At 41.5% G+C, this 15,000-nt stretch overlaps 1 protein-coding gene and 1 long non-coding RNA gene across 3 annotated transcripts in view; both read right to left on the minus strand.

The window, feature by feature from the left end:
• Positions 1-15,000, minus strand: part of LOC106874789 (uncharacterized) — a 47,426-nt gene that overhangs the window by 9,239 nt on the left and 23,187 nt on the right. The window lies entirely within an intron of this gene.
• On the minus strand, positions 1,799-2,258 carry LOC149135239 (uncharacterized). Its single transcript, XR_016242121.1, has 2 exons — positions 2,085-2,258; positions 1,799-1,994 (listed from the first exon to the last, which is right to left on the minus strand). It is a non-coding gene; the product is annotated as an uncharacterized LOC149135239 (long non-coding RNA).

Raw genomic sequence — 15,000 nt, forward strand, 5'->3', positions numbered from 1 at the left:
GATGTAATGAATGTTTGTCAGTAAGGACAAGAAGAAAAAAAAAACCCTCGGATTTTTCACGTGCATTCAATGTATCTGATCGCCAAACCCGCCGCAAGACTCGAAGTTTCCCGGAACCCAGAAAAGGAAAGATTTGGCCGCTATTTCTAACACGCTCTGCTACCACGTAACAGATATTTGTGATAAAAGATCCACCGTTATCACAAATAGCGGATCTAGTTTGTTTCATTCACAAAATCTGCAATTTTTAAAAGGAGGTAAAAAAATTCTAAAAATTGGTTATAGAGATGCAGTTTTCCACGCTTATTCCTGTGAAGAAATGAACTTCTGGAGAAAATTTTGACGAAAAAGTTACATTTAAAGATCGAAAAAACTGCCTATCTTAAGCCAATAATGAGACATAAATTTTCTGCGTTGTAGCGGCGTCAACTTTAAGGTTGTACCCTGTGAAAATTATACTTTAGCATCCAACTCGAATACTACATAATACATAAAGGATCAATTTTCAAAATTTTTACTTCCTTTTGAAAATGTAGATTTTGTGAGTTAAAACATATTCACATCAATAATCTTTCCTACTCTAGGTACAAGGCCTTAAATTTTGGGGAAGGGGGCCAGTCGATTTGATCGACCCCAATACGCAACTGATACTTAATTTATCGACCCCGATAGGATGAAAGGCAAAGTCGACCTCGGCAGAATTTGAACTCAGAACGTAAAGACATACGAAATACCACTGAGTATTTCGCCTAGTTTGCTAACGTTTCTGCCAGCTCACCGCCTTATATTCACATTAATAATAGAACTCAAAATATATACATTGTTTCTGTTGTCATACCGACCCAATAAGGTTCCTCAATTTAAGTACCTAATTCAACTGAATCTTAATTAAGGGCATCAACTTTAACCTGCACTGGAAAATATTAGCATCTGCACCTGCATATAATAACAAAAATAGGAAATGCTTATTATGCATAAATGAAATCTTTTTCCTAATTAGGACCAAAATCCCGATTATTAATAGTTTGAAGGAAAGAAACGTTTCATGCCTTCACAGAATTGGATGTACTTTCTCTAAATTCAAGTAGAACTCAGGTCTAGATACCGCGCATGCTTTTAATAATACATATTTAAGTTAACCACTATTCTTATGCTAGGTTATGGCATATGTAATGCTGTTATCTACATACATAGATCTAATATAAGAAAATACCTAGTACTAGGACACCGCTTTTCGCTAGCGATAACTAATTATGCCCTGCTGACATTGGGAGGGCTAACACTTGATACTTAAGCGAACATATATGTGGGTACATAGATGTGCATGCGTATGTATGTATATATATATATATATATATATATATATATACTCCGAACTTTCCATCTTTCCGACGAAGGGCTACGCCCGAAACGTCATACACTCTCTCTTTCCTTTCCTGAGCGTCCAATAATACTATCCATATCACGTCCTCACTTTGTTGTTTTTTTGTTTTTTTGTTATTGTTTTTTTTAACTATATGACGTACGCTCACACGGACCCTGGCCTTTCAACTGGATTTGATGTACCCAACTGCCGGATTACCTTGGATTACTGTTCCCGTTGGATCTGCCTTTCCTGAACCTTGATTGAACATCAGCAAAATTTGTCCGTGACTCTTACACTTTTTTCCACTTTTTTCGACTTGTTTCACCTTTATCTGTTCTCCTTCTACCTTTCTCGTCCTTCCCTTGTCTCGCCACTAATAACACCCACACCGACATTCACATCCTCTCACCATGCCTGACCTTCACTCCTTCACCCAACATCTTCAGTCCCTTCTTCGCCGTTTTCTTTCTTTTTTTCCCCCACAATGCTTGCAACCCACAAAAAACCTCTCTTACTTGCTCTTCAAAAAGACCCGCCACACTAGCCATCTCAACTTTCTCAGCCGCTGTCTCCGCCATCACGTCATACCCCGTGGCTTCCTCTTGAAATTCCACGCTCCCCCCTATTCCTCCCCCTATTCCACGCTCCCCCTATTCCTCCCCCTATTCCACGCTCCCCCCTATTCCTCCCCCTTCATCGAGCCCACCCTTGCCCGCACCTCCCGCCTCATCATCCGTGCCACCATCCGTTCCACCCGTTCCCTCCTCCACTCCATTGACCACCAACTCTCCCAAGCTTACCTCTTCCTCTCCTCCCTCTGCCCTCAACCCTTCACCCAACCTATCCTCCGCTTCCTCCTCAATCTCAATCACCAACTCCACAATTTCCTCACACACACACAAAAAATAAAAAACTCCACAACCTCCTCAACCCCACCCTTCCGCACCCCTGACACCCTCCCCTTCAGCTCCCCCTCCCGATTCCATGCCCCCCTCCACCGCCCATTCCACACACTCACACTCCTCCCACCCGGACATCCTAACCCCCACGCCATCACCTCCCCACACCTCCAACAACCCCCCCCCCAACCCCATCCCACCTCCTCCCCCCACCTCTACACCTCCTCCTCCCGACCCTACTCACCCTACCACCCCGCTTCCTCACACGGTTGTGACTATACCACCCAATCTCCCCCTGTCCGCCGCTGAGCGCTCGCTCCTTGGTAGGGGCCTCCGCTTCACGCCTCTCACGCCCCACTGTGACGAATTCGGGACTCGCACTGATGTCAGCCAGTTCCTGCGCCGCATCAAACTGTGCGCGTTCTTCCATACGTCAACACAGCGTCCCGACAATCGGGACTACTTCTCGGACCTGGGACGCCGCCCATCCAACTGGACGCCGCCTCCAGGCCAATTCAGTAGCCTAGACTTGTTCGTGGATGACTGTAAGGCGTTGGTCGAGCGTTTCGACTTTAAAAAAAGACCCCTCCGGGCCAATCTCACCCGGGCCGAATCGGTCGCCCTCCGCAATCTCCGCCGCCGTGACGACATCGTCATCAAGCCGGCGGACAAAGGTGGAGCAGTGGTAGTGTGGCGCGCGGACCTTTACAGGAGGGAAGCGCTCAGCCAGCTTCACAATCCCCTCTTCTACCGCCTCCTCCCCTCCGACCCCACCCCCTCCTACCAACGGCTTGTGTCCTCCACAATCCATGACCTCATCTCCTCCTCTGCTCTCCCCGCTACCGCCACTAACCTCATCGTCCGCACACCTCGCACCTCCTCCATCTACTTCCTTCCCAAGATCCACAAACCTAACAACCCTGGCCGCCCCATTGTCTCTGCTTGCAATTGCCCCACCGAACTCATTTCAAAATACTTCGACCATATCCTATCCCCGTTAGTTGCTGCCCTCCCATCCCACATACACGACACCAACCACGCCCTTCGCCTCTTCAATTCCTTTTCTTTCCCTCCCGGCCCCTCACACCTCCTCTTCACCCTGGACATCCAATCCCTATACACGGTGATTCCACACAACGATGGTCTCTCAGCCCTCCAATACTTCCTTGACCGCCGCCCTGACCCCACACCTAGCACCCCTACCCTGCTTCGTCTGGCAGAACTCGTCCTCACCCTCAACTGCTTCACGTTCGCCGGATATACCTACCAACAGGAATCTGGGGTCGCGATGGGGACGAGAATGGGGCCCAATTACGCCAACCTCTTTGTTGGTTACATTGAGGCCCAAGTATTCTCCCAATTCTCCGGTCCGACCCCGGAACTATACGGTCGCTACATAGATGACTGTATAGGAGCCACCTCCCTCTCCCGCGAACAGCTCTGCCTTTTCATCTCCTTCCTCTCTAACTTCCACCCCACTCTTGACTTTACTTCCACCATCTCTGACACCTCTGTCAACTTCCTCGACATCTCTCTTTCCATCAACCCCCCCTCCAACTCTCTCACTACCTCCGCCTTCTTCAAACCCACTGACTCCCACCTCTACCTCAACTTCTCCTCCTCCCATCCATTCCACACCAAACGAGCCATCCCCTACTCCCAGTTCCTCCGCCTCCGACGTTTGTGCAGCCTGGACCAGGATTTCGAGACCCAGTCCCAGTATCTTGCTCGTCTGTTCATGCATCGAGGATACCCCTCCCACCTTGTCCAATCCGCCCTCGCCCGCGCTCGTCGAATCGACCGCACCACCGCCCTCTCTCCTCCCCCACACCAATCCCCTAACCGTACCCCCTTCCCACTCCGTTTCCACCCTGCCACCCTACCCCTTCGTCGGAGGATCCTACGGGCCTTCCGTCGCCTCCAGCTCGATCCCACTACCCACCCCATTTCCCCCAACCCACCCCTATCCGCTTTCAAACGCGCCCGCAACCTACGCGATCTACTGGTCCGCAGTACCTTCTCCTATTCCTCCCACCCCCACCCGGCTCCTTCCCGTGCTCCAGATCCCGCTGTCACACCTGCCCCTTCATCACCAACACTACCTCTGTCACCGGATCGAACCTACAAACACTTCACATTCCACACAGTTTCACCTGCACCTCCTCCAACCTTATTTACTGCATCAAATGCACCCTATGCAACCAACTCTACGTGGGGCAGACGGGCCGCCGGCTGGCCGACCGTTTCACCGAACACCTAAGGGACGTTCGTCTAGGTTCGGACTCCCCTGTCGGCCGTCACTTCCAACTGCCCAACCACTCTCCCTCTAACATCTCCGTTTTTGGCCTCGCCCTGCACCATGGGTCCACTCCCTCGCGACTCCACTTGGAGCAACGCTACATTTTCAACCTTAATTCTTCTTTCCCCTTCGGACTCAACGCAGCCTTCTCTTCCTTATGACTCTCCCCTTTACGTCCCTGCAACACTTTACATTTTTTTTTTAACCCCCACCCCCACCCCCCTCGTCCCCATTACATTATATCCATTATTCTCTTGTTATTACACTTACTTTTTTCCACTTTTTATCTCACCACTACCTACACGCAGACATACCCACACACCTTACATATATACCGCCCACATACATGACAAACATACATACGCGCCCTCACACACACATAGCCGAACGCACATATATACACACACACACCCATATATACGCGCACGCCTACATACACAGCCGCATACACATGCACACACATACACACAGGAGTGCACACACAAAATAACACACATACCTGGCACACATACGCACGCACACACATAAACACACACATACACACCCCTCACATACATAAAACCACACACACACACACACACATACACGACACACATACACATATACACACATGCACACATACACATATACACACATGCACACACACCTCTCACATACACAATACTCACTCATATACATAACACATACGCACGCACGAAAACATACACACTATACACATACACGCACGCACAAAAAATATACACACACGCGCACACGGAAACACATACAGACACACATAAACACACACACACCCGTACCTAACACTCACAATCCCACACACACATCCACACATATACACACACACGCACACACCCACATACACACACACTTCTCACCAACACTACACACTCACAGACACGCATACAATCATATACACATGGGCATAAACAACACACGCATATACAATAGCAAACGCACGCACACACACGTACACAGCAACGCACATACACACAACATACAGATACACACAAACACACACGCACGCACAGAAAACATACACATACACACACGCGCACATACAAAATACACACACACACGTACACGTACCTAACACCGACAACCCCACACAAACACGAACACACACACACACACACAAATAACCACCTGTTGACCTTCTACCTACACGGTCTATAGCGTCCACTAACCAGTCCTGCTACTAATTTCTTCCACTACGTCATACACACACACACACACACACACACAAACACACTAACAGATAAACCACCAAACCATGCACACACACACACACACACACACACATACATACGCACACACACGTTCTGTTATCACACACACACTCGCAGACTTTCGCACACGCACAGATTCATCTCCCTTTTTCACTCTCCTATCTTAGAAAGAACTTTTCCCCCACCACCTCCTCTTCCGGTCTTTTCATCATGTAACCTCGTGGGCATCGGTACCATTTTCCTCTTTCTCCGTTCTTCCATTCTCCGAACTTTCCATCTTTCCGACGAAGGGCTACGCCCGAAACGTCATACACTCTCTCTTTCCTTTCCTGAGCGTCCAATAATACTATCCATATCACGTCCTCACTTTGTTGTTTTTTTGTTTTTTTGTTATTGATTTTTTAACTATATATATATATATATATATATATATATATATATATATATATATATATATATATATATGTGTGTGTGTGTGTGTGTGTGTGTGTGTGTGTGTGTATATATGTATATTTGTGTATGTGTGTGTGTGTGTATATGTGTGTGTATATATGTGTGTGTGGGTGTGTATATATATATATATATAGCAACAGAAATTAGGAGGTAAACCTAGCTTGATATTAACATATAGGCAGGAAGACATACACTAGAAAATGGGTAGCACTGCAGACACGGCCCCTTTATCAAAACTAATGGAAGTGGCTATGCGTATAGCTGTGTGTGTATGTGTGTGCACATGTAGATGTACCTACATGTTGTTGTCGTTGGTATTGTTCTTGTTGCCGTTGGTCTTCTATTACTAGAGATACTCCTCCTGTGTGTATGCACATGCATATCTATTTGCTTGTGAGTGCATGCGTGGATGTATGTACGTGCATGTGCGTATGTGGATGTGGATATCTATATGGATGTATGTATATGTATATGTGTATGTATATATATGTATATATATATATATATATATATATATATATATATAATACAAAGAATATATATACATGTATACACACATATATGTACATACTTACATCTACATGTGTATATACATGCATATCAGGGTACAGGACGTTAGAACAATAAACTAGACAACGGAACGAACACATAGGAAAACGGAAAGCCCCTTGGAATATCCCTTCATCAGCTGTCTCTATTCTATCTAGACGTTTCGAAGACAAGACAGAACGTACTCTAGAATAGTTTCTTCCTGAGTAGTGGATCAACCCACTACACAGAGGATTCCAAGGTGGCAAACACAAACCAAGACAGGAAAAAATGGACAGTGAAAACAACATTCAAAAGCCGTACGGCCAAACGCAAATCTGAGGTAGAACGCTAGTAGTTCGTCTTGCCTTCACAGCGGCTGGAGTGAAAAGAAAGTTGACCACAGGTCACACGAGAGCAGAGAGGATGGTGGAGGGAGGAAGTGGAACAAGGAGGAAGGGACAGAAGCAGTGAAGTAGAGGCCAGGACAGAAGGGTAGATAGGAAGATAGAGGAAGACAGATAGATAAATAGATAGAGAGGATGGTGGAGGGAGGAAGTGGAACAAGGAGGAAGGGACAGAAGGGTATAGCAGTGAAGTAGAGGCCAGGACAGAGGTATAGATAGAAAGATGGAGGAAGACAGATAGATAAATAGATAGAAAGATAGATAGATAGATAGATAGATAGACAGATAGATAGATAGATAGATAGAAAGATAGTCACGTCAGAATAATAGTAGACTTACTTGCAAAATAGGACGTGTGCGTTCAATAATGTAATAATACAAAGAATATATATACATGTATACACACATATATGTACATACTTACATCTACATGTGTATATACATGCATATCATATATATATATATGTATATATGTGTATGTATATGTGTGGGTATATGTATATGTGTGTGTGTATGCATGTATAAGTATGTGTGTGTACGTACATCTATTTGTGTGTGTGTGTGTGTGTGTGTATTTATGTATGTGTATATGTATAGGTGAGTATGTAGTTGTGTACATACGGATGTAATGATAGTTGGCCACACAGTTGTGTATGTATGAATAAGTATGGGTATATGTGAGGGGACATAATGTGTATAAGGCTGTATATTTTGATATGTATAGATGAGAATGTATTTATCCTCATTGTTACTGTTGTGGCTATAGAATTAAGAGATGTGTGGCTGCGCGCATGCATATGTATATACATACACGCACGCATGAGCGTGAGTACGGGGTGATATACATAGCACGCGTGTGTGTGTGGGGGGGGCGAAGGCAGGCTAGCATCTTGACCGGCCAGTGGTTATCCAACCGTAGTTAAGCGTAGGCAGTTTAAAACAATAGTTGCCCAATTGGAAGGAGGAAGTTAACGGTAGTAATTAACCCTCCCCCATTAGCAGTAGAATGGTAGAGCCGTTGGAAGAGGCAACAGGATATCTTACACCGCTAAGTTTGAAAGTTTGGCATATTATTGTTGTTGTTGTTGTTGTTGTTATTGTTGTTGTTGTTGTCACCATCATCGTCACTGTTATTGCTACTAGAACATTAATAACTTGTATAAAATGAACTTCTACATAGAACCTTCCAATATATACAGAAATGGCACACACACGCTCAACAAAACTTCCTTTCTAAAAAACACTTACAGCTTTCTAGATACGGCTAATAGAGCTGATACCATAAACAACGTATGTGGTGGAATGTTTGCTTATAAAAACTTGTATATGCACACATGAGAGTAGGGGGACATCCGAGTAAGGCTGTGCACACGAACCCACACATATAGATGTGCATTGGAGTGCCTATAGCGACCTATCTATAATGTTTGTAGACTTTTTGGGTGCCTTGTATTTTTAAGGGTTTTTTGACATATATCTTTTTTATATTTTTGCATGTCTCACATGCTATACCTTCATTTATGTATTCTTTATTATTATTATTATTATTATTATTATTATTATTATTATTTTCCTGCTGTACCCTTATTTTTATTTTTATTTTTATTTTTTATTTATATTTTGATTTCAATTCTATTTTTTATTTTTATTTCTATCTTATTTTTGCTGTTGTTTTTCTTCTGGTCTCTACCACACCTCTGTTTTTACCTCTTGCTCTACATTTGTATGTAACCCTTTGTGAATCTCTGAAGAGGCCTAGAGGTTCGGGCATGTAACCCCATTTCAAAATGTCATCCGATAATCACTCCGGAAAGGAATATTCGGATAGAATGGGGCTTGCTAAAACTAGGCCGAAACAGCTGTAAGATTAAACTTCTGTTCATCCTCTAATTCCTTATGTACTTTGTACTTCTATATGTAAACCATGTTGGCAAAATAACATAGTCTGCCATAGACACCTGTGCTTTGGTTCTTTCTTTCTTTTTCTTTTCTTCCTTTTTTTGTCACTTTTGCTATGAATTAAATTAATGAATTCAACGGGATACACCGTCTGCAAGTAGTTGGGTTCAGCATATTATCCTCCATTTTCTAATTGTTACACAAATTTTGGGTAAAACCTCCACTTTTACCCGCTCCCATTGATTGCACCTAGTATAGCACTAGTGTAGCAATAATTGGGTACCCTCCCGGCAGTATACTGGATAGATACTATCCCTTAGTGGGTTGAACCCCCAACCCCTAACTCTCTCACGTTATATATATATATATATATATATATATATATATATATATATATACACACAGTAGCTGGAAAACACTTCAGGCACTACTCTGATTCATCTACTTTCGTGCATAATGAGGTCTGAAGGAAATTTCTGAAGTATTAGAGTATTTCGTTCCCACTTTTAAGATCTCTGTATTCTGTATTAATAGCACACGACAGATTGTACGGAGTTACATGTTACGAGTAGCACTAAGAGTGACCTGACCTCCATCCATCCACCCATCCATCCATCCATCCATCCATCCATCCATCCAGCCAGCCAGCCAGCCAGCCATCCATACATACATACATAAAATTAATATTGGTGGAATGTACCAGTAAAGACCTCAATAAAATGCAAGCACAACAGACCTGATATAATGATTTGGGATAGAGAAGAGAAACTGTGCACAGTTGTGGAAATGAGCTGCCCAGCGGATGTTAACATAAGTTGAAGGTCATTGAAAAAGAGAACACCTATGCTGAACTATTGAGAAATCTGCAGTTACTCTATCAAGATTACAAATTCAGGTTTATACCTGCAATTATTAGGGCCCTGGGATATGTAACATCAATCTTAAGAAATTAGGCTTCTCAAAACCAGAAAGGAGAAAGCTAATTCGAGGACTACAGATCCAATCCATCACTGGAACTGTAAAAATCTGTAAAACTTTCCAGAAGTTTATCATTTAAATATATATGAGCATGTCTAGATATGCAACTATATGCATGAGAATAAATCTGCACATACATACATACATGCATACATACATACATACATACACACATACAAAAATATCCAGTTGTTGGTGTTGAAATTCCAATGAAGGAGCCTTGGATCTAGGTTAGAAACCGATTCTTTCTCTATTGGTAAGAAATTTTGAAATAAACTGAATAATGACATACATACATACAAACCTACAAATTAGCAGCTGCTACAGTAAAATGCCATTGTAAGACTAACCACAACATGGTCCACATAGTTATCACTGGCAACTACGAAAGCAACACCTATTGTTACACAAAAACAATTAAGCTATTAACAGGCATATTCCAAGGTGATAGTTTGTTTGTAATGTTGTTTGTACTTGGCAGATTTGCAAGACATTCCAAAAATTCTCTATCTGAGATTTTTATGGGAATAGATGCACACACTTGGGTGTATGCATCGACAGTTCAACCAAAGCAGCAACTCAACCATATATTTACAAAGAACAGGAACTCTCCAAACTCGAAAAGTCTTGTCGCTTTGTTAGGAACCGGCCGGAGCAGCTGATAACTCCAAGACGGTGTGATAAAATATCCTCACTTGTTCATTTTAGAATATCCACAATAATGTAAGGTTTATGGTGGTATTAGTAAATGTTTATGGAAGATATGGGCAGCATGTAACTTATAATTTGCCCTGTTGCTGTTAGTGAGAGGATACATACATACATACATACATACATACATACATACATACATACATACATACAATCAATGGAACTGTAAAGATATGTAAAACTTTCCAAAAATTTAGCACATAAATACATATGCATGCATCTAGACATGAAAATATATACATAAAAACGCATCCATAAAACAAACATACAAATTTGCGCATACACTAACACCAAATACTGCACACACACACACACACACACACACGCATATGCACAAATACCTAGATGATGTTGATAAAAGCTCCAATGAAGGAGCCTTGAATCTATGTTAGAGTCCGGCTTTTTCTCTATGGACAAGAAATACAGAAATGAAACTGATTGATAACATACATACATATATACATACATGCATACATGCATGCATGCATGCATACATACATACATACATACATACATATACACATGCATACATACATACATGCATGCATACATACATTTTGTGTCCTATTCGTTTGTCAGATTTTCGAATTTAAGGGATGCTTTCATGCTAGCTAGTCTTAAAACGTATATATTTGTGAGCACGCATTTGCTTATGCATGATCATGTATGTATAATTAGCACGTTATTGATGAACCTGCCTAAAATATATTGCGCAGCACAGAACAGGATACGTGCTACACAAAACTAAGATTGCTTTTCATTTACTGTTTATAGCAAAAGGAGGTCAATGTGTGTGTGTGTGTGTGTGTGTGTGTGTGTGTGTGTGTGTGTTAGGACCTATGTATTCCTGCACAAAACAAAGCTGAAAATACTGTGTTGAGAATTAGGACAGAAAGAGAAAAGAGAGAACCAGGAAGAACAAATGAATATCTTGACTCACATTGACGGATACATACACATATATGCAAAAAGAAGTGCATACACATGCATCCCCGCCCCACCCCCATCATTGACACGTGATGAAACACGCGTGCGCGCACAAATCTATATCTAAATCTTTCCCTGCTTGTTATATATATACATATAGACGCCTATTTAAAGCAAAAGGGTTAATTTTCGAATACGCCCACTTGTTCAATCACGTAGTCACACACACACATACATACATACATACACACACACACATACATACACACACACACACATACATACACACACACACACACACACACACACACACACACACGTGTCTATCGTTATGCGGATGTATATTTATGTCACTGATAGATAGATAGATAGATAGATAGATAGATGGATAGATAGATAGATAGATAAATAGATAGATTATCTTAAACACAAGGAAATTATTGAACGCTTTTTCGAAATAAGGTCAAGGTGAAAACGTCCGATATGGATTCGTTTCGATCCGTTGCCTCATCTATTACTCACTTAACAAGCCGCTAAATATGTCTAACATTTGGGTTGCTATGACGACTGTACTGCATCTTTTCTCATTTCTTTTATCCAGCCTCCCCCGCCAAAAATAATATTAATAATTCTTTCTGATATAGACTCAAGGCCTTAAATTTTGAGGTCGGGGTAAGTCGATTGCATCGACCTCAGTGCTCGACTGCTAGTTAATTTATCGACCTCGAAAGAATGAAAGGCAAAGTCGACTTTGGCGGAATTTGAACTCGGAGATTCAAGCCAGAACTTTTGCCACAAAACTTTTTGTCCGGCGTGCTATCAGTTTAGCTAGGTCACCGCCTTGACGGTAATGATTTTAAATTTTGGCACAAGGCCAGCAGTTTGGAGAGGGTAGGGGCTAAGTCTATTACATAGACCCTAGTGTTCAACTGGTACTTATTTTATCGACCCCGAAAGGATGAAAAGTAAAGTCGACCTCGGCGGAATTTGAACTCAGAACGTAAAGATGATGATGATAATAATAACTCTAAACTAAATGACAGTCTAGATCCTGATAAATTTTATCATAAAATTTTTTATTACAGTAATACTGCTGCTGCTGCTACTACTACTACTACTACTGCTGCTGCTGCTGCTGCAACTACTACTACTACTACTACTACTACTAATAATAATAATAATAATAATAACAATAATAATAATAGTAATAATAATAATAATAATAATAATAATAATAATAATAATAATAATAATAATATGGGCTATAGCAAATATTCTGCTCAATATCATTGACTTGCTTGTCAGTTGTTTGACCTTAACTAGCTGATGCATTTACCTGGTGTACACTTATATCAAACGGGTGGCCATAATAGGTATACTGAGCTTCGTGTATCTGTACTCCAGTATCACTTTAATGGCATGCGCTGCTCTCTCACTCAATAATAATTATAATAAATGCCCTGATACAATACCAAGAGGTGGCTATGCCTGATACAATACCAGGCAGTGACACTCATAGCTTCTGATTGAAAGTGTTAACATGTACATATTTGCCTTGGTGCAAAATTTAGGCTGCAGCAAATACTCTGCTCAATACAAGAGATTTGCTTGACCTTAACCAGTTGAGCATTGCCTTAGTCGTTGACAATATGTGCATCTCTCTTCAAGAGCAAGAGTAGTGGGAGAACATTTTAGCCATGTGTTGAAAGGGATTTTGGGGGGTTTAAATAATTCACCCCTGGTAAATGATTGTTTCGTTCATCATCTTTAAACAACCCTATTCAGGGACATTTTGAGCTTGACCCGAAGAAAATTCTAACTGGGCCCCACATGCAAGATCATGCTCTGTTTATTTTGACATGAGGTCACCATTTCGCGCACATATTGTTGTGATGCATGTACCTTTATCAGACAGGTAGTCGTGATGAGTATATTGGGCGTTATTTATTTTGTGTTCCAGCGTTACTTTGATGGCGCGCGCTGCTCTCTCACTCAATAATAATAATAATAATTTCATCTCCATCTTCTAATAATCAACTGTTTACAAATGGAACTTTAAAAAATTTCAATAATAGAGACATCGGACTAGATACCTTGCGAGCATTTAGTAGCATTTCTTAGTTTTGAGTTTGAATCCCGTCGACATTGACTTTGAACAGAACGTGTGCTGGATGTAATCTACTCCAGAATTTGGAGACGGATGTGCAGAACCGTTTGGGACAAAATGCTCTGTGGTACTTAGCTTCGGTGGTTTGGGTGTAGCACTTATGATCGCAAATCGTGGTTTCGGTTCCCGGAAAGTCCTTTACTTCATGTTCCTCCAATCCTCCAGTCCACTAAACTGTAAGTGACTAACCCTGGAAGAACTAGCTTTCCGTTCAGGAGAAATATTGTGATTTCATGGAAACCGGGTGACCGATCCTATGAGTCCTAGAACTCGAGTAAGTGTATTTAGCTTCGGCTCTTTACTTTCTGAGTTCAAATCCCGTAGAGATTAGCACTGCTTTTTACCTTTCCATAAAATACCAGCCAAGTACTGGAATCTACTTAATCGACAGATACTGCTTCCTCTCAGGATTCTTCAAATATGAAACAAACGGCCGAACATCTTCAACGCTCTAAAGGTGGGTGGGAACGTAAATCTTAGTGATAACAGTATTCTTGTGAAGACCAGCGACCCCACCCACATCTATTATTTGCTTTTAAGTCGTGTGTCCGATATAAGTGCAATCTGTAGTCAACAGAAGTATTTGATTGGTGAGTACTTTATCTATGTCGAAGAACGAACCAACGAGGGAGGAGTCTCTACGTGGTCGCTCAACCTGATACAAATAGCAGATAAATCTCCCTGAAAAAGAAAACACCCTAATTACTTAAAATATATAATTTATTTTAGTGTACTTTAAGTCTGAAAACAAAAGCTGGCCGCACGTAGCTTGCTTTTTCTGACAAATCTGCTCGGAGATCGATAATCATAATTGAAATCTGAAAATAGATATGAGTTACTTTGGGTTTCAACACCACAACCCATAATAACTACAACAACAACAATATATTGTTTAATTAATGACGTGCAGTCACGGATACAAATATGCAAATAAGGTAATTCACTAAGGAGCTAGCCTAATTTATATCGGGGCCAGAGTATTTAATGCTATTAATTGGGTATGTAAATGTAATATATATATATTGTAATATATATATATATATATATATATATATATATATATATATATATATATATATATATATATATATATATATATATACACACACACACTTAATACATACACACACACACATATAT

The sequence above is a fragment of the Octopus bimaculoides genome, chromosome 6, assembly GCF_046866305.1.
Source record: "Octopus bimaculoides isolate indiv1 chromosome 6, ASM4686630v1, whole genome shotgun sequence".
In the NCBI taxonomy this organism is placed as follows: domain Eukaryota; kingdom Metazoa; phylum Mollusca; class Cephalopoda; order Octopoda; family Octopodidae; genus Octopus; species Octopus bimaculoides.